General features: G+C 41.5%; 1 protein-coding gene and 1 non-coding gene across 2 annotated transcripts in view; one reads left to right on the top strand and one right to left on the bottom strand.

Moving 5' to 3' along the window:
• TAFA1 (TAFA chemokine like family member 1) overlaps nucleotides 1-26519 on the top strand; it is a 542679-nt gene that overhangs the window by 203563 nt on the left and 312597 nt on the right. The gene's annotated exons all lie outside the window — the stretch shown is intronic.
• On the bottom strand, nucleotides 7779-7916 carry LOC114807005. Its single transcript, XR_003755058.1, has one exon. It is a non-coding gene; the product is annotated as a small nucleolar RNA SNORA7 (small nucleolar RNA).

Below are 26519 nucleotides of genomic sequence, written 5' to 3'. Positions count from 1 at the left end.
TTCGAATTGTCTTTACTTTCCATTTGAAAGATTTTTCCTCTCACCAAAAGCTAGTTTTGCAGTCCTTCACAAGAATGGACATTCTCTTTGTTCCATTTCTGATGAATCAGGAGATAAGAAAGACTCATTTTTTCTGCACACAAACCTTAGAGGAAGGGGAATTCAGAGAATGGAACCCCCAGCCCTTCTACTTCCCAGCTGAGGCAGGATTTCAGGGAATGGATATTTGGACAAATTAGGGATATGATTCCTCCTTTTTATGGTATTTGTTAAGTGCTTAATATGTGCCACGCACTGTACTAAGCACTGGGGTATATACAAACTAATCAGGTGTCCCACATGGGGCTCATAATCTTAATCCCTAATTTATGGATGAAGTAGCTGTAGCACAGAGAATTAAGTCCTTCTTGATCAGGTTGCAAGTAATGCAGCATGATGAGCTGTATGTATATCTAAGGTGAAACTGTTTAAATAGTTTATTCATTCATTCAGTAGTATTTATTGAGCGCTTACTATGTGCAGAGCACTGTACTAAGCACTTGGAATGAACAAGTCGGCAACAGATAGAGACAGTCCCTGCCGTTGGACGGGTTTACAGTCTAATTGGGGGAGACAGACAAGAACAATGGCAATAAATAGAGTCAAGGGGAAGAACATCTCGTAAAAACAATGGCAACTAAATAGAATCAAGGCGATGTACATTTCATTAACAAAATAAGGACATGCATAGACCATTAAGTGTCTCCTATCTGTAGCAGTAGGAGAGAAAAGAGAATTCTGATTCCACTGTATGGCTTGTCTATCCTGACTTGCATAATACTATTCCTAAGCAATTGTGTAATCAATCAATCAAATCAATGGTATTTATTGAGTGCAGAGCACTGTAATGGGTGCTTGGAAAACTACAATACAACAGAGTTGGTAGACATGTTACCTTCCCTGCCCATAAGGAGTTCAAAGGCTAAAGGAGAGAGACAGGTTTTATTTCAACAGATGAAGGTTTTTTTTTCTTTTTAACAGCATTAGCCCAGGAAAGAAGAGAAATAATGTTGCTGGGCAAAGAAGAGGAGAGGGCAAAGTTAAAGCAGAGAAGGGTGAAATTAAGCTGGACAAGGTCGGCCTGATACCTAGATTTCCAACAGCAGTGCTCAATGGCTCATCCATAGAAGGGAAGAAAGACTGTGGAGGTGATCTGGGGCTCTGGGTTAGTGGTATGAGGTCAGTGAAGGGGTAGGGGAGCAAAAGCTTTGAGAGGATTGTGATACTAAGAGGGAAGACCAAGGACAATGTTAAATAAACAGCAAAATATCAATGGCTTCATAGAAGGAAGTATTCGTGTGTGCACAGTGTGGTGGGGGCTCTTAGTTATATACAGCCACACCTAAACGGTTGGATATATTTTTGTTTACTGTGGATTCATTTATATATATACATATATGTATATGTAAATTTTTGTGTGTATAAAATTGTGTATGTATAATATATAATTTGAAATGACATGAAGGTTAGAATTCACTAGAATAGTGAGCCAGATATAGAATGCATCTCATGCAGCCATTCTGCTATTATCAGGAAGAAGGATATTTCAAAGAAAAATAGTTACCTGTAATTCTGAGTACACTGGTAAATATTGACTTGGAAGAGAGTAAAAATTTAAGGGAAAAATATGTGTGAGGGAAATAATACTGGTCATTTTTATATTATATTAGAGAGGTTTTCCAACCTTGGTCATAGATATTAAGTTTCCTGAAAGGTTTGTGTCGAATCTATGGTGAATTTACCTAAGTGGGTTCTGAATTTATCACTCAAGTCAATGTTGAGACTTATTAAAATAATCCTTTTCTTACATGGATGCCCTAAGGATGTGGTTCTGGACATTATAAGTGAAAAGTTATTCCCCAGTAGGAAATCTTTTATACTTTGTTGTAATTTGAAGTTAACTACTAACTTTATTTTGTCTACTGTCTCATGCAAAAGGGTTGAACTAAGGGGAATTTTAAGTTATACACAAGGATTCAGCTTCAATAATTTTCCAGCATTTGTTACATCACTATAAACCTCTCACACCAATCTACAGTATTTCACACCCTTCTAGTGCTTCAGTGAATTTTCTGGTTCTCTTACCCATAGACATTTCCTGTATTTCTTTGAAATAACAAATTTCCATTATATCGTTTAAAGTAGTATGGTTCAAAGAAGAGTACATTCTAGCACGGTACTTTGCAATCTTTTCTGCGAACCCATCAACTGCATATTGTCCCCATGCTGTGCCTAGAAGTCCTCTAAGGGATGTGTGGGACAGCTTTAGAAAACATTTACAGTTACATAACAAAAGTGACAGGCAACTCCTTTTTATTAAAGGGACTCAGCAATCATCTAATCAAATCCGCCTGGATTTCCCCTTTAGCTTTGCTGAACCATATCCCACCCCTCTTTCAAAGTCCTCCTGAAAAGACACCATCTACAGAAGGTTTTTCCTGATTCAGTCTGTTAGTATTTCATTATGATAATAAACATTAATATAATAATATTGATAACATTATGGTATTTAAGTGCTTACTATGTACTTAAGCACTGGGTAAAATGCAGTTGGATCAGACACAGCTCCTGTCCCAGATGGAATTCTCAGTCTAGAAGCAGCATGGCCTAGTGGAAAGAGCCCAGGCCCGGGAGTCAGAGAAGCTGGGTTCTAATCCCAGCTCTGCCACTTATTTGCTGTGTGACCTTGGGCAATTACTTAACTTCTCCTTGCCCAGTCCCCTTATCTGCAAAATGGGGATCCAATTCCTGTTCTCCCTTCTACTTAGACTGTGAATCTCGTGTGGGACCTATCTTGTGTCTACCCCAGTGCTTAATACAGTGCTTGGCACATAGTAAATGCTTATTATTATTATTATAATTATTATTATTCAGAGAAGCAGCATGGCCTAGTGGATAGAACATGGGAGTCAGAAGGAGTACAGAAGAGTGTACTGTGACTGTACTGTGTACTGTGTACTGTGACTGTGGGCAAGTCACTTCACTTCTCTGTGCCTCAGTTCCCTCATCTGTAAAATGGGGATTAAGACTGTGAGCCCCACGTGGGACAACCTGATTCCCCTATGTCTACCCCAGCGCTTAGAACAGTGCTCAGCACATAGTAAGTGCTTAACAAATACCAACATTATTATTATTATTAGAAGGACCTGGGTTCTAATCCTGTCCCTGCCACCTGTTGGCTGTATGACCTTGGGCAAGTCACTTCACTTCTCCATGTTTGTTACCTGATCTGTAAAATGGGGATTAGTATTGTGAGCCCCATGTGGGACGTGGACTGTGTCCAACCTGATTTGCTTGTATCAACCCCAGCATTTAGTACAGTGCCTGACACATACAGACTCCGTCCTCTCCTGGTTCTCCTCTTATCTCTCTAGCCATTCATTCTCAGTCTCCTTTGCGGGCTCCTCCTCCCCCTCTCATCCACTAACTGTAGGTGTTCATCAAGGGTCAGTTCTTGGCCCTCTTCTGTTCTCCATTTATACTCACTCCCTTGGTGAACTCATTTGCTCCCAGTTTCAACTATCATCTCTACGCAGGTGACAACCAAATCTATATCTCCTGCCCTGTTCTCTCCCCCTCCCACCAGGCTCGTATCTCCTCCTGCCTTCAGGACATCTCCCCCTGGATGTCTGACTGCCACCTAAAGCTCAACATGTCCAAGACTGAGCTCCTTATCTTCCCTCCCAAACCCTGTCCTCTCCCTGACTTTCCGATCACTGTGGACTGCACTACTATCCTTCCCATCTCACAGGCGCGCAACCTTGGTGTCATCCTTGACTCTGCTCTCTCATTCACCCCACACATCCAATCCGTCACCAAAATCTGCCAGTCTCACCTTTGCAACATTGCCAAGATCCACCCTTTCCTCTCCATCCAAACTGCTACCTTGCTGGTACAAGCTCTCATAATATCCCGACTGGATTATTGTGTCAGCCTGCTCTCTGATCTCCCTTCCTCCTGTCTCTCCCCACTCCAGTCTATTCTTCATTCCGCTGCCCAGATTATCTTCCTACAGAAACACTCTGGGCATGTCACTCCCCTCCTCAAAAACTTCCAGTGGTTTCCTATCAACCTTCGCATGAAACAAAACTCCTCACTCTTATACGGAAGCAGCATGCCTTAGTGGAAAGAACACGGGTTTAGGAGTCACAGGTCAGTCGTTCTAACCCCTGCTCTGCCACTTGTCTGCTGTGTGACCTTGGGCAAGTCACTTAACTTCTCTGTGCCTCAGTTCCCTCATCTATAAAATGGGGATGAAGACTGTGAGCCTTATGTGGGACAACCTGATTATCTTGTATCTACCCCAGCACTTAGAACAGTGCTTGGCACATAGTAAGCGCTTAACAAATACCAACATTTATTTATTTTTTATTTTTTCAAAGCTCTCCATCTCCTGGCCCCCTCCTACCTCACCTCCCTTCTCTCCTTCTACAACCCACCCCGTACACTCCACTCCTCTGCCGCTAACTTCCTCACGGTCCTTCGTTCGCCCCTGTCCCGCCATCGACCCCTGGCCAAATCCTACCGCTGTCCTGGAATGCCCTCCCTCCTCACATCATCCAAACTAACTCTCTTCCCCTCTTCAAAGTCCTACTGAGACCTCACCTCCTCCAGGAGGCCTTCCCAGACTAAGCCATCCCTTTCCCTCTGCCCCTCCTCCCCCCACATTCCCCCACTCACTCCCTCTGCTCTTCCCCTTTCCCCTACCCACAGCACTTCTGCCTATTTGAATATTTTATTCATTATGCTATTTTATTAATGATGTGTATATATCTATGATTCTATTTACCTTGATGGTATTGATGCCTGACTACTTGTTTTGTTTTGCCCTCTGTCTCCCCCATTTAGACTGTGAGCCTGTCATTGAGCAGGGATTGTCTCTATCTGTTGCCGAATTGTACATTCCAAGTGCTTAATACAGTGCTCTGCACACAGTAAGCGCTCAATAAATACAATTGAAGGAATGAATTTAACAAATACCATTAAGAAAAAAAGAGTTGCTGTATTAAGCAGTGGAAAGCTACAATGGAGGTAAACGAAGCAAAGAAGTGAAGTGACTTGCCTAAGGTCACACAGCTGACAAGTGGCAGAGCCATGTTTACAATCCAGGTATATTTGATTATTCCCTTCACCTTCGCAGACAGACATGCCCTCCCAACAGCCATCTCAGTACTCACATATCATCTATGGATTTATTTGCTAGCTATTCAGTTATTTGCCTGTGTCTATCATTTACATCTCTTCTCTTTCTCTTAAATATGATATTTTTGTCAATTCATGTCTAGTACTTCTACTATTAGATTGTAAACTCCTTGAAGGTAAGGATCATATTTTTAAAATTCATTTTATATTCCGAAATTACCAAGTATAGTGCTCTGCACAAAGTAGATGCTCAATAAATTTTGTGATGCCAATTAAATACTTTGGAGAAATATAAATTGCCACCCCCTTAGTGTATATTTGTACATCTACCTACTCTTACCAAATCTTTGCAAACAGAATAGGGGTGGTGTTCTCTGCATTTTTCTTTCATCTATTGTACTGCAAACATCTAATCTGCTGTGCTGCATTTTGATCTGAAGACACATTGGAATTCAGGTAGTGAAGGCTTCACAATTTATAGCTATGGAAATTACTAAGTGAACTTGTCTTTCCTGAGAAATTCACCAAGATCATTAGGCTACTCCATGACAGAATAATTAGTCAAGATAGCGTTGAAGGTGCCCTGTCTGACCCTTTCCCCTTCATTGTGAATGAAGCAGGGCTGTGTGGTAGTTCGGCTCATATTGTCCCTATTTTATACTTAATTTTATATTAAGAGATTTGCAAGGTGAAAGAATATGCTTCTGGCCCACTGAGAAACTCTTTCAGCACAACAGGCTATGACCATCTTCAAAAGCCATTGAAAAAGTTATCTGGGAACATCTAAATGCAGATGATTGTGCTCCAGATGCATATGCACAAGAAGGCATGCAAAGAAATTGCTTTGCTAGATCAGTCCAACACTATGAATGGCAAATACTTGTGAAGAAAACAGAAGTTATGTACTAGCCTACATGCAGGAAACCCTACACCACACCAAAGGTTTTCATTGACAACTGAAATTAAACAGGCACTGAATTCTGCTAGAGAGGTAATAATAATAATAATGATGGTATTTTCAATCATTCATTCAATAGTATTTATTGAGCGCTTACTATGTGCAGAGCACTGTACTAAGCGCTTGGAATGAACAAGTCGGCAACAGATAGAGACAGTCCCTGCCGTTTGACGGGCTTACAGTCTAATCGGGGGAGACAGACAGACAAGAACAATGGCAATAAATAGAGTCAAGGGGAAGAACATCTCGTAAAAACAATGGCAACTAAATAGAATCAAGGCGATGTACATTTCATTAAGAAAATAAATAGGGTAATGTAAATATATACAGTTGAGCAGACAAGTACAGTGCTGAGAGGATGGGAAGGGAGAGGGGGAGGAGCAGAGGGAGATGAGGGGAAAAGAGGGTTAAGCTGCGGAGAGGTGAAGGGGGGCGGTAGAGGGAGTAGAGGGAGAAGGGGAGCTCAGTCTGGGAAGGCCTCTTGGAGGAGGTAAGTTTTAAGTAGGGTTTTGAAGAGGGGAAGAGAATGAGCCTGGCGGAGGGGAGGAGGGAGGGCATTCCAGGACCGTGGGAGGACGTGGCCCTGTTAAGCATTTACTATGTGCCAAGCACTCTAAGCGCTGGGAGAGATACAAGGTAATCAGGTTGTCCTATGTGGGACTCACAGTCTAAATCCCCATTTTACAGATGAGGTAAATGAGGCATAGAGAAGTTAAGTGACTTGTCCACAGAGACACAGCAGACAAGTGGCAGAGGCGGGATTAGAACCCACGACCTCTGACTCCCAAACCCGTGCTCTTTCCACCGAGCCATGCTACCTCTCATGTTGTCCAATGAAGCCAGATAAAGATAGAAAATAGAATAAAGACAGTGATCACCACCTTAGAGAAATAGCAAGACAATGTGGTGATAATAGGGCACTGACTTCCATGTGGAGTTGAAGATATAACCCCTCTTTTCCTCAACTCTCATTCCCTTCCATGTCACCCTGACTCTCTTCTTTTGCTCTTCCCCCTCCCCCCGCCCCACAGCACTCACGTATATATCTGTAATTTTATTTATATTGTTGTCTGTTTACCTGTATTGATATCTGTCTCCCCCACCCAAACTGTGAGCTCACTGCGGGCAGGGATTGTTTCTCTTTATTAATGTATTGTATTTTCTCAAGCACTTAGTACAGTGCTCTGCACACAGTAAGTGCTCAATAAATATGATTGAATGAATGAATAGGTGTCAGTGAATTTTGGACCTACTACAGAAGACACATCCAACTTCTGGAGTAGATTTATCAAAATTTGATAGACTTATTTTCATATGCTTTGTGAAACTTGCGACCAACTTGCTAGTTTATACCAAACTAAGAAAGAGCATGTAAAATATTTTAATCCCTCGGGGTTAAATGTTTAATCAATATTGTCTTGTTTTATGCCGTCGAGTTGACTCCGACCCATAGCAACTGTGTGGACACATCTCTCTCAGAACGCCCCACCTCCATCTGCAGTCATTCTGGTAGTGTAACCATGGAGTTTTCTTGGTAAAAATATATAAGTGGTTTACCATTGTCTTCTTCTGTGCAGTAAACTTGAGTCTCTGCCCTCGACTGCCTCCATGCCACTGCTGCCCAGCAAGGTGAGTTTTGACTTGTAGCAAGTTGCCTTCCACTCACTAGCCACTGCCCAAGCTAGGAATGGAATGTGTATGCCTCTGCTTGACTCTCCCTCCCATAGTTGAGACTGGTAGAGTACTGGAAACTCTCCAAGTACGATCCTAAGAGGGGCTTAATCAATATTACAATCAGAAATAATATAAACAGAGAGATTCAGTGACTGAGATTTATAAATGTACAACTGAGATAAGCAAAGAGATGCATGCCATTTTTAGCAGTTGCTGGAGGCTAGACCTCTTTAGCATATGGTCATGATTAAGACTGTGAGCCCCACGTGGGACAGCCTGATTCCCCTGTGTCTACCCCAGAGCTTAGAACAGTGCTCTGCACATAGTAAGCGCTTAACAAATACCAACATTAATTAATTAATTAATCTAAAGTCTAGGCTTTTGTTTGGGGAATAGGGTGGAATCACAAAATTAATCCTTCTGTCCCTGCTGTATTAAGCTGAGAAAATAAAGCCTCATCATGTGGAAATATTTTCTTGACACAGCATGCCCTAGTGGTGAGATTGCCAGTTGCCTGCTGTGTGACCATGGGCAAGTCACTTAACTGCTCTGGGCTTCAGTTTCTTCTTCTGTTGGAATTAAATACCTGTTCTTCTTCCTTCTTAATATGTGAGCCTCATGTGTATCAGGGACTCTTTCTGACCTGATTATCTTGTATCTACTCCAGTGCTTAGTGCAGTGCTTGACACAAAGTAAAAGCTTAACAAATACCATGATTGGTGGTATTATTCGAACCTGGCAGGTAGTTCAGGGAGCAGAGAAGAGAGCTGAGAACAAAGTGAAGTGTTGCCCCTGGGAAATTATAAAAACTAAATTTCTCTGAGAGGTGGGTGTAGCTTTCCACTATTAAAGAGGGAGCTGCATAGCCTAGTGGTTAGAGCATGGGCTTGGAGTTAGAAGGACCCGGGTTCTAATCCCAGCTCCACCACTTGTCTGCTTTGTGAATTGGGCAAGTTACTTAACTTCTATGTGCTTCAGTTGACTCACCTGTAAAATAGGGATTAAGACAGTGAGCCCCCTATGGACAGGGACTGTGTCCAAATTGATTAGCTCATACCTACCCAGTGCTCAGCACAGTGCTTGGAACATAGTAAACACTTAACAAATACCATGAAAGGAAAAAAAATAGAAGGCATACTACTCCCAGCAAACCTCTCTGCTTTCTGTATCATGTAGATTGTTTTCCCTTTCTTTCCCTGCAATTCTCTTGCTAGACATGATTAGAGACTTGAGAGCCCTCCACTTTTACTCAAGAAACTGGCAGTGATCCAGCCATCTAACACTATACTCAACATCAAATGCCAAGACAGATTTACTAACTATGAGGTCCTGGAGCACAGTCAGATCTCCAGCCTTGAAGTAATGTTCATTCATTCATTCATTCAATAGTATTTATTGAGTGCTTACTATGTGCAGAGCACTGTACTAAGCGCTTGGAATGTACAAATCGGTAACAGAGAGGGACAGTCCCTGCCCTTTGACGGGCTTACAGTCTAATCGGGGGAGACAGACAGACAAGAACAATGGCAATAAATAGAGTCAAGGGGAAGAACATCTCATTAAAACAATAGCAAATAAATAGAATCAAGGTGATGTACATCTCATTAACAAAATAAATAAGGTAATGAAGATATATTCAGTTGAGCGGATGAGTACAGTGCTGAGGGGAAGGGACGGGAGGGGGGAGGAGCAGAGGGAGAGAGGGGAGAAGAGGGTTAGCTGGGGAGAGGTGAAGGGTGGGGTAGAGGGAGCAGAGGGAAAAGGGGAGCTCCATCTGGGAAGGCCTCTTGGAGGAGGTGAGCTCTAAGTAGGGTTTTGAAGAGGGGAAGAGAATTAGTTTGGTAGAGGTGAGGAGGGAGGGCATTCCAGGACCGCAGGAGGACGTGGCCCAGGGGTCGACGGCAGGATAGGCGAGAAAGGGGGATGGTGAGGAGGTGGGCGGCAGAGGAGCGGAGCATGCGGGGTGGGCAGGAGAAAGAGAGAGGGGAGGAAAGGTAGGAAGGGGCAAGGTGATGGAGAGCCTTGAAGCCTAGAGTGAGAAGTTTTTGTTTTGTGCGGATGTTGATAGGCAACCACTGGAGGTTTTTAAGAAGGGGAGTGACATGCCCAGAGCATTTCTGCAGGAAGATGAGCCGGGCAGCAGAATGAAGAATAGACTGGAGTGGGGAGAGAGAGGAGGAAGGGAGATCAGAGATAAGGCTGACACAGTAATCTAGCCGGGATATTATGAGAGCCTGTAGCAGTAAGATAGCCATTTGGGTGGAGAGGAAAGGGCGGATCTTGGTGATATTATAAAGGTGAGACCGGCAGGTTTTGGTAACAGATTGGATGTGTGGGGTGAACGAGAGATCCGAGTCAAAGAAGACACCGAGGTTGCGGGCCTGAGAGACGGGAAGGATGGTCATACCATCTACAGTGATAGGGAAGTCAGGGAGAGGACCAGGCTTGGGAGGGAAGATGAGGAGCTCAGTCTTGCTCATGTTGAGTTTTAGGTGGCGGGCCGACATCCAGGTAGAGACGTCTTGGAGGCAGGAGGAGATGCGAGCCTGAAGGGAGGGGGAGAGGACGGGGCAGAGATGTAGATCTGTGTGTCATCTGCATAGAGATGATAGTTGAAGCCGTGAGAGCGGATGAGTTCACCGAGGGAGTGAGTGTATATGGAGAACAGAAGAGGGCCAAGAACTGACCCTTGAGGAACTCCAACAGTTAGAGGATGGGAGGGGGAGGAGGAGCCCACGAAAGAGACCGAGAATGACCGGCCAGAGAGATAAGAGGAGAACCAGGAGAGGACAGAGTCCATGAAGCCAACGTGACTTAAGGTTTGGAGGAGAAGGGGATGCTTGACAGTGTCAAAGGCAGCTGAGAGGTCAAGGAGGATTAGAATAGAGTAGGAGCCATTGGATTTGGCAAGAAGGAGGTCATGGGTGACCTTAGAGCAGTCTTGGTAGAGTGAAGGGGACGGAAGCCAGATTGGAGCGGGTCCAGGAGAGAATGGGAGTTAAGGAATGTTCACAGAAATATAGTTCTGCTGGACAGACATGTGAGGAGAATGGAGAGCAGTAGAAAGTCTAAGAAGCTGCTTTATGAGAAATTTAAGGTGAATATAGGCAAGCTGCATGACTTTGTGCAATCCAGCATAGTATTTACTGAGCACTTACTATGTGCATAACACTATACTAAGCCCTTGGGGGAGAACAATACAACAGAAATAGCAGACATGTTCCCTGCCCATAGCAAGCTTACAGCATAGAAGGGAACCAACAGTTTAGAAAGGGAGTCAGTTAGCTATCCTGGGCTTCAGTTTCTTCATCTGTAAAATGTGGATTAAATATCCGTTCTCTCTCCCCATTAGTCTGAGTCCCACGTCTCTGATTTGTGTCTATCTCAATGCTTGGCACATAGTAAGAATTTAATAACCCCATTATTGTGACAATATATACAGTGAACTAATTAGCACTGCAAGGATCTATGTTCATTTGAAAATAATATAGAGGGGGGATTGTTAGGCTCATATTGGTATTTTCAGTTATGCTCACAGGCATGGAATCTCACCATCAAAAGCACCGTCTAAAATGATGGGTAGCTATCAATCTAAACACATATATCTATATATGAATATCTCTGTTTTTCAATGTTTAAAATGTTTGGTCATCAATCCATCCATCAATCGATCATATTTATAGAGCACTATTGTGTTCAGAGCATTGTACTAAGCTCTTGGGAGAGTACAGTATAATAGACACATTCCCTGTCCTGCTCACAGCTGAGAGGGGAAGACAGGCATGGTAAAGACAATTCCTTGTTTCAATTTTGCATTTAATATTTGCTGGACCTGACACAGTTTCCACTCCTGCCTCTTAGTACTCAGTCTTCCTGCATTCTCTGTTCAAGTTGACCAACCCCTCTCCTGCCAAGATGGGCTATTTACTGCCATTATTTCCCAATAATCCACTTCTATGTCTTATTTGAGGCTGTGCCACACAGAGCCTTTTAGTTAACTTAGAACTCTGGTGATTTTTCCTAAGAGGTTTAGGTCAAATATCCCTTGGTGTGCTGTGAAGTTGCATTAATTTTTGATTAGTTCAACCAATCAATCGTATTTCCTGAGCACTTACTGTATGCAGAGCACAGTACTAAGTACTTGGGAGAGGAGCAGCGTGGCTCAGTGGAAAGAGCCTGGGTTTCGGAGTCAGAAGTCATGGGTTCGACTTCCGGCTCTGCCACTTATCAGCTGTGTGACTGTGGGCAAGTCACTTAACTTCTCTGTGCCTCAGTTACCTCATCTGTAAAATGGGGATTAAGACTGTGAATCCCACGTGGGACAACCTGATTACCCTGTATCTACCCCAGCGCTTAGAACAGTGCTCTGCACATAGTAAGCTCTTAACAAATACCAACATTATTATTACAGTATAGAAGAATTAGTAGACACATTCCCTGCCCATAACAACCTTTCAGTCTAAAGAGGGTGAGATCTCTAGAGTCAAATGACTGGAGAGGCAGCATGGTTTATTAGATAGAGCATAGGCTTTGGGAGTCAGAAGTAACTGACTTCTAATCTCGGGTGCACCACTTGTCTGCTGTGTGACCCTGGGCAAGTCATTTAACTTTTCTGTGCCTCAGTTACCTCAAATGTAAAATGGGGATTAAGATTGTGAGCTCCATGAGGGACATGGACTATGTCTAATCTGATTATCTTGTATCTACCCCATATCTTTATAGATGTAAAAATAACCGAGGTAATATATCAGCCTGCACCAGTGAAGCCATGCACACAACTAAAAATCTACACTGGCAACATGGAGCTAAACACTGTCCCGGATTTCTGTTACCTAAGTAGCACTTTGTCCAATATATGTCCAATGTTGCAATATATATTTTTAGTTGTTTGCATGGCTTTCCTGGTGCAGGCTGATATATTAGCTCATTTATGTTTACATGTTTAAAGATATAAATATAACAAAGGGAACCTGGCTTCTTTAAATTTATTGTCTGTCCAAAATGCCTGCATGATTCAGGTTTACAGTAATTCTTGATCTAGGATTTTGGATGATGATGAAGTTTGTTGAGTTGGAAGAATTTCCCTGAGGTGCCGTGTATGTATCTCTTATACTGTTATGCTGTAGTCTCCCAAGTGGTTAGTGAAGTGTTCTGCACAGACTAAGCACTCAATAAATATGATTAACTGACTTACACCTGCATATAGGCCTCTTCCTAGGTCTTCTAGCATGACTGTGTAGAATACATTGAACAGGACCAGAACCACTTTATTTTACTGTGGTCAACATGGTATTTTAATACACCTTTTGAAGAAACCTAATAATTATTAGTATTAGTTATTGTGCCATATAACATTTTAATATCATGACATTTTATCAATCCTATTTAGATATGAGAAAGTTGGAAGTCAAATGACTTTAAAGTGAAACCAGTTTAATTGTAGTTTTATGTTTGAAACTTACATCCTAGGCTTTGGCTTAGCTCATTGATTTCTATTGCTTCTTTCAGAATCACATAGTGTGTGTGTGCATGTGTGCATATGCATGTGTGTTTGGAGAGCGGGGAAAAAGCGAGGAGGAGAAATAAAAGGGGAAGCATGCCCTAGGCATCCTTCAGGGTTGGAAATGGTTCTTACAGAGATATTTTATCAGTAGAGGAGACCAATATGGAATTAACAACTCTTTCCATATCATGTGCACATGAAGACTGGCATATGCTGTAATACTGAGTGTGGTACCCACAGTGGCTGACACTATTTTCATTTCTCCCTTAGTGTTTCAATCTTCTCAAAGCACCTGATTTAACAGGTTTGTCCCCCACCTCTAGACTGTAACCTCACTACGGGCATGGAACCTGTCTGCTAATTCTCTTGTATTGTGCTCTCCCAAGTGCTTAGTACAGTCCTCTGCACAGAATAAGCGCTCAGTAAATGCCATTGATTGATTGATTTCTATTTGCTATATGTCAGGCTGGTCTATCTTCTGCTACAGTCCCCCAGATTCTACAGCTATGCTACATCATCTATATTTTGCCCCATTTTGTCTATAAAATGTTTTTTATGTCATTTTTGTTTATAGTTCATCCACTTCAAAACCTTTGGATATTCTGCTGTTGTCCAGTCTTCTCAAAGATCTTGCCCAGTGGTGTTGGATATGAGTATATATATCTATCTATATAGAGAGATAGATATATATGGGTTCCATGAAGGATTATTATCATTTTGAACTACATCCCATTTATATGGTGTAGTTGGCCTCCAAGATGACTGGTTAAGTGACAGCAGTATCCATTGTCTAAGTGGTTTAAAATATATTAATCGCTGGTCTAGCAACAAGGGGGCAGGGCTAGGGAAGAGGGAAGTGGGACATTACAGTTAGCCTAGCTTCTACCCCTCGTACAGAAGCTCTATGTTCCCCTTCACTGACCTGACACTCTTGGAGCACCCCCTGTGCTTCCTCTCCACATCCAGCTGGTAGGAGATAACTGTGACAGGGTGGCAGGGTGGAAGGGAAGGAAACTGATTTTGATTGTTCAGAAGCAGTCTCTCTATCTCTCTCAGTCCATGTATCCTACTATGATGTCACTGCATTGGAAAGATTGGCAGATCTTCCTATCCATCAGATCCTGCCTACAGGAACCAATCAGAAGATGTGGCTCATGAGCCTGTCATAAATCATCCCCTTCAACTGAGTGGCGGACGATCAGATAGGACCGCTAGAGACTGCAGAAATCCAATAAAATGTACTTTAAGCCATTTGCACTTATATCGTTTACTTTATCTATGGAAGACATCTGGCATGGGGAAGTGTTCAGGTCATCAAAAGTTTTTGCTACTCAAGTTATCCATTCAGAGGATAATTATTTGACTTGGCACTTGATTTTGACATTTCAAAGTAGAAACAACATAGAGGAATAATAGTAACTTTTATTAAAAGCAGCATTTCAAATTAGCTTTTTATTGAAAGGAACAAGTTACAACCAATAAATGATACAAATAGTTGACTACATTTTCAGAAGGAAGTTGTTCTGGGGCCAGATTTCAATCAGTGATTCTGGTTCTGAATCTCTTGTTTCAAATTTCCTAATAATTATATATGTGGAGTTCACTAAACATGGATACTGTCTTCAGAAGTTGAATGTCTTCTTTTTGGAGCTAAAATTGTCAATATTAACTCAGAGGGGAGCATTTAAGATTAATCTCTGCTGGTTGGAAAGAATTTATACAAAATCAATGAACCAGCCAACATATTGTTAAATAAATGCATCCTCTTTTTCCTTTGTTGAGACCTAATTGCTTGCAAAGACAATTAATATTTTTTGGTTTTTATTAAGCACTTACTATGTGCTTAGCATCAGAGTAGATTCAAGGTAATCACAAAGAACACACTCATCCTAAAAGGGCTCACAATCTAATAATGATGATGATAATAATAAATGTGATATTTGTTAAGCATTTAATATGTGCCAAGCTCTGTACTTGGCAGCGAGGTAGATATAAGATAATCTAGTCAGATACAGTCCTTGTCCCTCAAGGGCCTCACAGTCTAAGTAGGAGGGAGAATAGGTATTGAATCCCTATTTTACAGATGAGAAAACTGAGGCACAGAGAAAGTATGTGCCTTGCCTATGGTCATACAACAGGTAAGAGGCAGAGCCAGGACTCCAACCTGGGTCTCCTGATGGTCTTCTGATTCCCAGACCTGTGCTCTTTTAACTAGGTTATGTAGCTTCTCTAATACTTTGTATTCACACAGTGTTTTATTTTTTTAATGCACTTTTATATCAATCATCACATTTTATATTCATATGGTCCCTGGGAGATGGGTAACTATCAACCCCGTTTTATAGACAAGGAAATTTAGACCCAAAAAGGTTTAGTAACTTACTTAAAGTGGCAGAGGTGGGATGAGAACCCAGGTTTCCTGACTCCTATTCCCATATACAACCACTGATTATTAAATTGAAATTAGATTAGTGAAGAATTGCAAATGACTTTCTAAAATGCTTAGGAACACACAATTTGTATTAGTCCTGTCCCATTTACCAGTAACACCTCTCACACTCTAAATCAACACCTTTTCTTTCTATTGTTCTCCATATCCTTGGCAAAGAGAGCAAAATCATCTGCATTTAGTAGATACCATCTGAGCCCCTTCTCAATCACAGATCTTTATGAAAATCAGGCTATAAACCGGTGTTTATTAATAAGATTCAAAGGGGATCTGATATGTAGGGTATGGGTTATTTGATAAATATATTTCATGTGTGTCCTATATATATATTTGATATATGTCCTATATATTTATATTTTATATATATTTTATCTATATATATAATTGGCCATGTTTCAAGTACTCAAAGAGCTTGCAGTGTAATAGACAACAATGGGGCTGATAGGAAGAGCATATTAAATTTATTTTAGGCTCTGTGCCTGATTCCCATTAGGGCAGTACTTACTATCATGGCAGCTCTCGTGTGTCTTTTGGGCTCTTTGAAATGATTTAATGGTCTCTGAAGTGATCGTGACTTGCAGGTTGCAAAATGATAACTTTGGTAGAGGAAATGTGACAGAGACATTTCGCTGTTAATATGGTGCTTTCTGCACACCAAATAATATATTCAAATCTGGTATTGAAGTTAGTTAATTCTACATTTGTGTGGACTAAAATAGTATTTATGGCAGTCAAAGGTCTGAGGAAATAACCAACTTACTTTGTATTTTACAATGTTTTAATGTTTCTAAGGGATGTTGTTTTTTCTCATGTAAAAGAAATGAATAGTAAAATTCCTGGTTTCTTTCAGGAGTATTACTGGGTAATGGAACAAAAATGTTCTAACCACACTCTTCACAATTTTGGGTATTTTTTTACATGGTGAAAGGCCTTCTGATCAAAGAAATTCTCTCTTCTGGTAACATGTAAATTTATCCTTACAGGAATTATAATTGAATTTTTGAATTGGATGAAAAATTTGGAACTGCCATTAGATTTCCCCATTCATTCAATAGTATTTAGTACAGACCACTGTACTAAGCACTTGGGACAATATAATACAACAATGATGTTCCCTGCCCACAGCGAGATTACAGTCTAGAAGGGAGAGACAGACATCAGTGCAAATGAAGTTACAGATATGTACATGAGTGCTGTGGGCTGGGAGGGGGTAAGAGGAAAGGGAGCAAGTCAGGGCAATGCAGAAGGAAGACGGTCTCTTGGAGGAGATGTGCCTTCAATAAGGCTTTGAAGTGGGGGAGAGTAATTGTCTGTTGGATTTGAGGAGGCAGGGTGTTCCAGGCCAGAGGCAGGACATGGGTTAGGGGTCAGTGGTGAGACAGGTGAGATTTCTAGAATGTAAACCCACTGTGGGCAGGGATTGTCTCTATTGCTGAATTGTACTTTCCAAGCACTTAGTGCTCTGCACACAGTAAGTGCTCATTAAATACAATTGAATGAATGAAGGTACAGTGAGAAGATTAGCACTAGAGGAGCAAAGAATGTGGGCTGGGTTGTAGAAGGAGAGAAATGAGGTGAGGTAGGAGGGGGCAAGGAAAAGGAGTGCTTTCAAGCCAATAGTGAGGAGTTTTTGTTTGATATGGAGATGGATGGACAACTGCTGGAGTTTTTGGAGGAGGGGGATGACATGTCCTGAATGTTTTTGAAGAAAAATGATACAGGCAGCAAAGTGAAGTATGGACTGGAGTGGGGAGAGACAGGAGGCAGGGAGGTCAGCAAGGAGGCTGACGCAGTAATACATACAGGCAGGATAGGATGAGTGATTGTATTAATGTGGAAGCAGTTTGGATGGAGAGGAAAGGACAGTTTTTTAGCTAAATTGTGAGGGTGGGACTGACAGGATTCGGTGGTGGATTCTCGTCTTGATCCCCTCCCTTTCCCAGTCTCCCAGTCACATTTGGATTTGTCTATTTGTCATAATTCCTCTTAGTCATCTTTTATTCCTCATTTCTGTTTATCTTCAGAGTACAGTCTGGAAACACATGGTATTTGTTTAGGTGCCGAGCACTATTCTAAGAGCTGGGGTAGATATAAGTTTATCAGATTGGACACAGTCTCTGTCATTCAGTCAATTGCATTTATTGAGTGCTATGTGCAGAGCACTGTACTAAGCACTTTAGAGAGTATAACAATATAAAGACATACCCCCTGCCCACAACATACTTAACAATTTAGAGGGGGAGGCAGAATAAATAGATTACAGATATGTACATAAATTCTGTGGGACTGGGAGGAGGGATGAATAAAGGGAGTAAGTCAGGGCAATGCAGCACATAGGGCTCACAGTATAGGCTGGAGGGAGTAGGATTTAATCCCTATTTTACAGATGAGGAACCTGAGGCACAGGGAAGTAAAGTGTCTTACCCAAGGTCACACAGTAGACAAGCGGTAGAACTGGGATTGGAACCCAGGTCCTCTGGCTCCCAGGCCCATGCTCTTTCCACTAGGCCAAGCTGCCAATTGGGTTGTATCTGCAACCATACTCTGAGACCAGGTCCTGGAAGGGATGAGTGTGTCCTTACCAGATTCTCTGGATCCAGCACTACTGCCCTAAAGTATATTCTATATTCTGGACAGCCTGAAGAGGTCCTTCTTGCCCTTAATATAGACCATATCATGGACAGGCAACATGTCTACCAACTCTGTTATATTTTTATATTGTTCTCTCCCCAGAGCTTAGTACAGTGCTCTGCACATAGTAAGCACTCAATAAATACGATTGATTTTCCACTCAAATGCTGCAGCTCTTGATCATTCCTTTCAACAACTCAGCTCCTCAGTTTCTGCTACAAGGCCACCCCTGCCTTAGTGGCATCCTTCAGTGAATGGTCATGTCCTCCCCACCCCCCATAACTCCATTCACTAGGCCCACAACAACTTCTAGCCAGTTTCCCATGTGCATTTTCCACTTTCATTTTGTGCCTAAGATTTGGTATAAGTATTTTTTGATAATGGTATATTAATCCAGATGTTTAAATCTCATAAGTCTTAAAAAAGAAAAATAAAACTGGAAAGCAATTCTAGTTTTCTGGATATCAGTTTTAGTGTCTTACCTGGGAAATTGCTGTAGTCAGTGCAAATCTCTACTTCCATGGGTTCTTTACTCCAGCCCAATGATCTCTCACCTTGGTGGTCTCAAACTCAAAAGACCTTAGTATAGAGTTTCTATGGACAATCAAATGGGCCATTCCTAATCTACACAAACAACTGATATTACCTAATGATGATAAATTCAGCAGAGAAAACAAAAAAATTGGGTTTTCCCTGTGCAAAATTAAGATCCCAAAAGGACATTTCCACTAGAAAATCCCTTTCCCCAAAAAAGCACCTATCCATTGCATACCCCCAGTCATTAAGCCAAGTGTTTCAAAGGTGGCTTTTCTCTTTAGAACATACTGTACAGAAAAAAAATTGATGTTAATGACATTGTCTTTTACATGAAATGGTATTTACTGAGTGTCCACGCACATTGCATTATGCTGACTGTACCCACATGAAGCAAATCTGTGAGAAGCAGCGTGGCTCAGTGGAAAGAGTGCGGGCTTGGAAGTCAGAGGTCATGAGTTCGAATCCCGGCTCTGCCACTTGTCAGCTGTATGACTATGGGCAAGTCACTTAACTTCTTGGTGCCTCAGTTACCTCATCTGTAAAATGGAGATTAACTGTGAGCCTCACGTAGGACAACCTGATTACCCTGTATCTACCCCAGCGTTTAGAACAGTGCTCGGCACATAGTAAGCGCTTAACAAATACCAACATTATTATTATTAAATCTATAGATACTTTGAAAATTTTTCAAAGATTCTGCCTCACTAACTGACTTCAGTTAATTTGGTACACATCCTCTTTGGTCCAATTCAAGTTGGAAGTGCTTAAACAAGTGTTACATTAAACTGAGGATGTGTAGACAGGTTATTGGTTCGCTGAGGGGCACCAAAATTGCACCTCCTTAGCTTCTGATTGTGTCCAAAGGATAGTTGATGCTGGGTTATGCTAGTGGCTCTGTACTGACCCTTTCACCCTGCTATAAATTTGCCTGGCCCCTTGCCTCTGTTCTGAAGTTATCAGAACTGTTGTTGAAGAGTATCAACAAGTTGGAGAGGGAGAAAGTCTGAAATTCTGTCCTATGGGTAGGCAGACATACTGTTATCTGGCTTCTCAGGACGGTCTGGGAAATGAGCTAATTTATGTAGCCACAAAAATTGTGGCCTGTGTGGTCATATCTGAGCTAAGGATAACATTTCCTACCGGAAATTCATCTGGCAGAAACATGCTGTGCCTGGGCAGATCCTGTTGTAAATGCTTTTATGGACCCCATTAGAAGTTTGGGATAAATCCCTGATAAATCATAGTTAAGAGAGCAATGATCTGTACTCCATCATTCCCAAGTGGTGGTGAGCTTGGTGTGGAATTCCAGATTTTAGTAGTTTCATCTAAACTTTGAGTTAGTTTGGGAGGGATTTCATTCCCCAGGAATATCCCCCCAGGAAAATCCCCAGAAAACTGGGGATTTTCCCTGAGGGGAAAATCCTTGAGAAGAATTTTTCCACTTATAGAAAATCCCCAAGAATAACTTTAAACATACAAAAAAAATGCAGAACTCTATCCCTCTCCCCCAGTTTTGCTAACCCCTGAGTTTGGAGGCATGCAAGCCACCACTGTCTGGTTGTCGATTTGTCACACTTCTGAAAGACAATTACTTCAATTAAGGACAAAATTGCATTACCAAACATTTATATAGGTTGCTTTGAAGAAAGTCTAAAATTACACTGTTGAACATTCAGATGATTGCAGCATATAAATTGAACTGGGTTTAAAGAGAAGAAGGAGGGAAAGGAATCAGTATATGTTGAGAAAAGGATGAATTCACTCAAACAATAAGAGGTCAATTATATAGAATATTGCTCTAAAAAAATGAACTGAACAGATCAAAGGATTAAAAGAGTAGGCAGCACGAGAGGATATCCTGTCTCGGAATTTAGTTACATAGAACTCAGTACTGTCAAATTTTGCTCGACTCTGTGGCTATGGGGCCAAACCTATAGCTTCATGGAAAACAGGGGAGAATTGAAAATGGTGGCCTTCCTGGACTCTGCTTGTTGCATTGGGAGTTAGGTGGAGTTGCCTTCTCCCACTTTCTGATTGTTCTTGAAGATTATAGGGTGGGGCTTTAGCATTTTAGTGGACAGCATTGGTTGGGAGGGCAAACTCTGCTCATTGACCTCCCTAGTTGCTCTCCAGTAAAAGATTACTGCTCTCCAGAATAAAATTTTAATTGCTGTGTGACCTTGGACAACTCACTCAACTTCTCTGTACCTCACTTACTCATCTGTAAAATGGGGATTAAATACTACTCTCTTGAAGTTACACTGTGAGCCCCATGTGGGACAGGAACTTTGTCTAACCTGATTATCTTATATCCACCCCAGTGCTTAGTTCAGAGTCTGGCATATAGTAAACACTTAAACCCCCAAAAAACCCAAAAAACTTCAACACATCCCTCATAAAACATACATAAGATTGCACTACTCTGCCCAGAGATCTTTAACCTGCCGTTTTCAAGGTTGTTTCTTGCTGGGTATCATGACAATCAACAACACATTTCCTCCTCTCCTCTCAGGTTTGGGGAGAGACCTCAAGTCCACCAACCATTAATGTTTGGTTAATGAGGAGCAGCGATAATGTTAATGGTTAATGTTTGGTTTATAGAGAAGCAGCGTGGCTCAGTGGAAGGAGCATGGGCTTGGGAGTCAGAGGTCATGGATTTGAATCCCAGCTCTGCCACTTATCAGCTGTGTGACTTTGGGCAAGTCACTTAACTTCTTTGTGCCTCAGTTACCTCATCTGTAAAATGAGGATGAAGAATGTGAGCCTCATGTAAGACAACTTGATTACCCTGTCCCTATCCCAGCGCTTAGAACAGTGCTCTGCACATTGTAAGCGCTTAACAAATACCAACATTATTATTATTAATGTTTATATCATATTTCTTAAGCTCTAGAAGCCAAACATCCTGGCTTTCTGGCTAGAGCTTGTTTCCTCTTAATCAATCAATCAATGGTATTTATTGAGAACTTAATGTAGGCAGTCTACCAAGCACTTGAGAAAGTAGAGTACCAGAGAGTTGGTAGACACTTTCTCTGTCCATTAGGAGCTCACAGTCTAGAAGGGGAGACAGATCTCCTCTTATCTCTCTGGCCGTTCATTCTCGGTTTCCTTCTTGGGTTCCTCCTCCCCCTCCCATCCACTAACTGGAGGGGTTCCTCAAGGGTCAGTTCTTGGCCCTCTTCTGTTCTCCATCTACACTCATTCCCTTGGTGAACTCATTCTCTCCAACGGCTTCAATTATCATCTCTATGCAGATGACACCCAAATCTACATCTCCTCCACTGTTCTCTCCCCCTCCCTCCAGGCTCCTATCTCCTCCTGCCTTCAGGACATCTCCACCTGGATTTCTGCCCGCCACCTAAAACTCAACATGTTTAAGACTGAGCTCCTTATCTTCCCTCCCAAACCCTGTCCTCTCCCTGACTTCCCTGTCACTGTGGACAGCACTACCATCCTTCCCATCTCACAGGCCCGCAACCTTGGTGTCATCGTTGACTATACTCTCTCATTCACCCCACACATCCAATCCATCACCAACACTTGCCAGTCTCACCTTCACAATATCGCCAAGATCTGCCCTTTCCTCTCCATCCAAACTGTTACCTTGCTGGTACAAGCTCTCATAATATCCCGACTGGATTATTGCATCAGCCTCCTTTCTGATCTCCCATCCTCCTGTCTATCCCCACTTCAGACTATACTTCACTCTGTTGCCTGGATTATCTTTCTACAGAAATGCTCTGGGCATGTCACTCCCCTTCTCAAAAACCTCCAGTGGTTGCCTATCAACCTTCGCATGAAACAAAAACTCCTCACTCTTGGCTTCAAAGCTCTCCATCACCTTGCCCCCTCCTATCACACCTTCCTTCTCTCTTTCTCTCTCTTTCTACTGCCCACCCAGTACACTCTGCTCCTCTGCTGCTCACCTCTTCATGGTCCTCCATTCGTGCCTGTCCCGTCGTCGACTCCTGGCTCACATCCTCCTGCTGTCCTGAAATGCCCTCCCTCCTCATATCTGCCAAACTAACTCTCTTCCCCTCTTCAAAGCCCTACTGAGAGCTCACCTCCTCCAGGAGGCTTCCCAGACTGAGCCCTCCCTTTCCCTCTGCTTCTCCTCCCCTCCTCTGTCCCCCTTCTCCTGCCCTCTGCTCTTTCCCCTTTCCCCTGGCACAGCACTGTGCATATTTGTATATATTATTTATTACACTATTTATTTTGTTAATGATGTGTGCATATCTGTGATTCTATTTATCTCGATGATATCTACGCCAGACTACTTGTTTGTTTTGTTCTATTTTGCTTTGCTGTCTGTCTCCCCCGTTTAGACTGTGAGTCCATTATTGGGCGGGGATTGTCTCTATCTGTTGCCAAATTGTACATTCCAAGCACTTAGTACAGTGCTCTGCACATAGTAAGCACTCAATAAATATGATTGAATGAATGAATGAATATTAAAATATATCATTAATATGTTTGAGTGCTTTAGTGCTGAATGTGAGGTGAATATTAAGTGCTTAAAGGATACCAGGTCTAAGTGCATAAGCAACACAGAAGGGAGGGGGAGTAGGGAAAATGAGGGCTTAGTCAGGGAAGGCATCTTGAAGGAGATGTGATTTTAATAAGGCTTTGAAGGTTGGGAAACAGGTGGTCTGTCGCACATGAAGAGGTGTGAGTCCCACTCCAGAGGGAGGATGTAGGCAAGGAGTCAGTGGCAAGATAGATGAGATTGAAGTACAATGAGTAAATTGATGTTAGGGAGCAAAGTGTTCAGGCTGGATTGCAATAAGAAATCAGCAAGGTAAGATTGAGGGGTGGTGAGCCAATTGAGTGCTTTAAAGGTAATGGTCGGGAGTTTCTGTTTGATGTGGAGTTGGATGGGCAGCCACTGGATGTTCTTGAGGAGTGGGGAGATGTGGATTGAATAGTTTTTTAGAAAATAGATTCAAGAAGCAGAGTGAAGTAAGGACTGGAGTATGGAGAGACAGGAGCCAGGGAAGTCAGCAATGAGGCTGGTGCACTAGCCAAGGCTCATATAGGGGAATGAAGGAAAAGGAGAATATTTTCATGAGAGAACTTTCATTAATTAGGACAGGAATGCAGTTGTAATAACCTGTTAGAATATCAAACTCCAATTCCCTCCCACTGTGTAGAACTGGCCATGAAAGAAGTTCAATGTTTTATTTTATGGAGAAAAAGGAATTGCAATTCCACATTTTGAGAAGAAACGGTGGAATACTGGCTATTTTGTGCTTAAAAGATGGTTAATTCTTCACAATTTTTGAGCAGACTGATCTCATTGAATATGACATCTTGATAGGGAAATAAACAGGACTTTAAAGTCAAAAGCTGACAGAGCAAATAAATAAAAGAAGTAAAGGGATGTATTATGCTGACAGACTTTTGTAATCATTTTCTGGACTGTAAATATTTGATAGTATGTTAACAGAAATACAAAAATTTCTGTAAAAACGTTAATCAAAATAGGAATCTTTACTCGTGCTTTTATATCCTCTATACTTGCACAAAACAGCACAATTAAGTTTAAGAAATAGATGGATAATCAATGTTTGTTTTTTGCCCATGTTATAAGGCTAGCTTGTTTTAGCAGATGCTTATCTTTGAAATATATGACAATTTAATGATCCTTGGAGTTACTTTAGAAAATTGTTTTGAAGATAGTGTCCCACTTACTTGGTTTCAAAATTTTATTGAAATATATATATATATATATATATTCCAGTTTGGAATAATTTAATCAACGATCTAGCTATTGTATATTGAAGAAAACATAGTTTAGAGCTTCAGATTGCCTAAGACAAAGGTCTCATAAACTCAAATGTAATAGTAGTGGAGATTTATAGGGGTTTATAACCCTCAACACTATTAGACCGTTCAGTACCACAGAAATGAAATTACATGCCCTTCAGTACACTGTATGCTAAAATTGAGCTTAAGCGGGAAAATGATGATTCATTTTTAAACAAATGTGACTCTCGTTGCTAAACATCTTTAAATAGGGAAGTCCAGAAGCAATATTTAATATGTGGACATTTATAGATCCCTCCCCTTTCCTTCTCCATTTAACTTTCCCATTAATCTTCTTTCTCCACTCACCCTTCATCCCACCTCCTTTCATGCCAATTGATGGTATATTTTTCCATCTACCTTTCCCTATGATCATATAATAAAAGATATTAGATTTTAAGTACTGACTGAAGTATGATTTGATCAAAAAGAACACAACACATTCCAATGTCAACAAGCTTCAAAGGAAGCAAGAACTTCTAGATCTAGGCCATGTGTAAAATCAATTGGTTCAGACCAGAAAATGGCCTCTAAAGTTAAAATCCTACAGATTAAGTTATTCCCTACAGTCTTTAAAGCATGATTGAATTCTCTGGGGAACTGGTAATTCTTCAATTAGGCAGTTAAGATGCACTGAATTCTCCAAAGAAATTTAGAATCTTTCAGAAAGCTCTTATATTTATGTGATGAGGACATGGACTTTTAACATGTTATGTTCCCTTTTGAAAATTGAATTTGCATATTTCCTGCTAAACTTTTTATTTCTGTAAAATCTATTCAACAAATCTTCAGGTGTGAAAATAACTTTTTTAATAATGAACCATCTTTTCAAATATGTAATAAATACACTTTAGATTGTTTACACAGACATTCTTATAAACTCAGCTTCTTTTTTCCAAAGGTCAGAGGGAATCTCATGCAAGTGTCCCTATCTTCTCAATATCCCTGAGAGAGGGAAAAAGGGAAAAGTATCAGGACTTCCATTTAAGAGTGGGAGTGGTAATGGAATTAAAATGCTAAGTCAAAGGTATTCACACTCAGTCAATTCAAGACATTTCCACCATACTATTCTACCACTCAGAAAGACATAACCTCTATTCACTGTATAATCTCTACCCTCACCAATTCTGACATTCTTCTCTCAGACCACCACCTCCTCACCTGCTCTATTTCCCATACACCCACCCCCTGTAAATCTGTTCTTTTCCCCAAAGAGATCTTTGTTCTCTTGATCACCTCCAATTTTCTACAGCCATCCTTCCCCATTTGTCTCCCTATCCAAACTACCTACTTCTGATGTACAAATTGACACACTCCACACTACCCTTTTCACTAAACTCAACTCCCTAGATCTCCTATCCCTCCTCTGGTCTCGTACCACTAACCCACCACCTTGGATCACCTCTGAGGTATGCTTCCTCCACTCTTGTGCTCCAGCTGCAGAGCACTGTTGGTGGAAATCCAGACATGTCTGACCTTGTCCACCTCAAATTAATTCGTATCTGCTTATATTCAGTCCACTCTGTTTTCCAACAACAATACTTCTTCCAAATTTACTTCTCTACACACTGACCCTTCCAGCTGTTACAGACATTTAATTCCCTTTTCAAACCTCCTGTATCCCCGCCCCCACCATCTCTTTTCCCTATTGACCTGGCTACATATTTCATCAAAAAAATTGAAATCATAAGACATGATCTCCCTAAAATCTGCCCTGCTCCTCTCCAACACCCACCTCCTCCTCCACCCTCTTCGACTTCCCCTATATTCACTGCAGTAAC

This window comes from Ornithorhynchus anatinus, chromosome X1 (assembly GCF_004115215.2).
Source record: "Ornithorhynchus anatinus isolate Pmale09 chromosome X1, mOrnAna1.pri.v4, whole genome shotgun sequence".
NCBI classification, from domain to species: domain Eukaryota; kingdom Metazoa; phylum Chordata; class Mammalia; order Monotremata; family Ornithorhynchidae; genus Ornithorhynchus; species Ornithorhynchus anatinus.
Note: the sequence above shows the minus strand (reverse complement) of the source record. Positions and strands in the feature narration are given on the sequence as shown.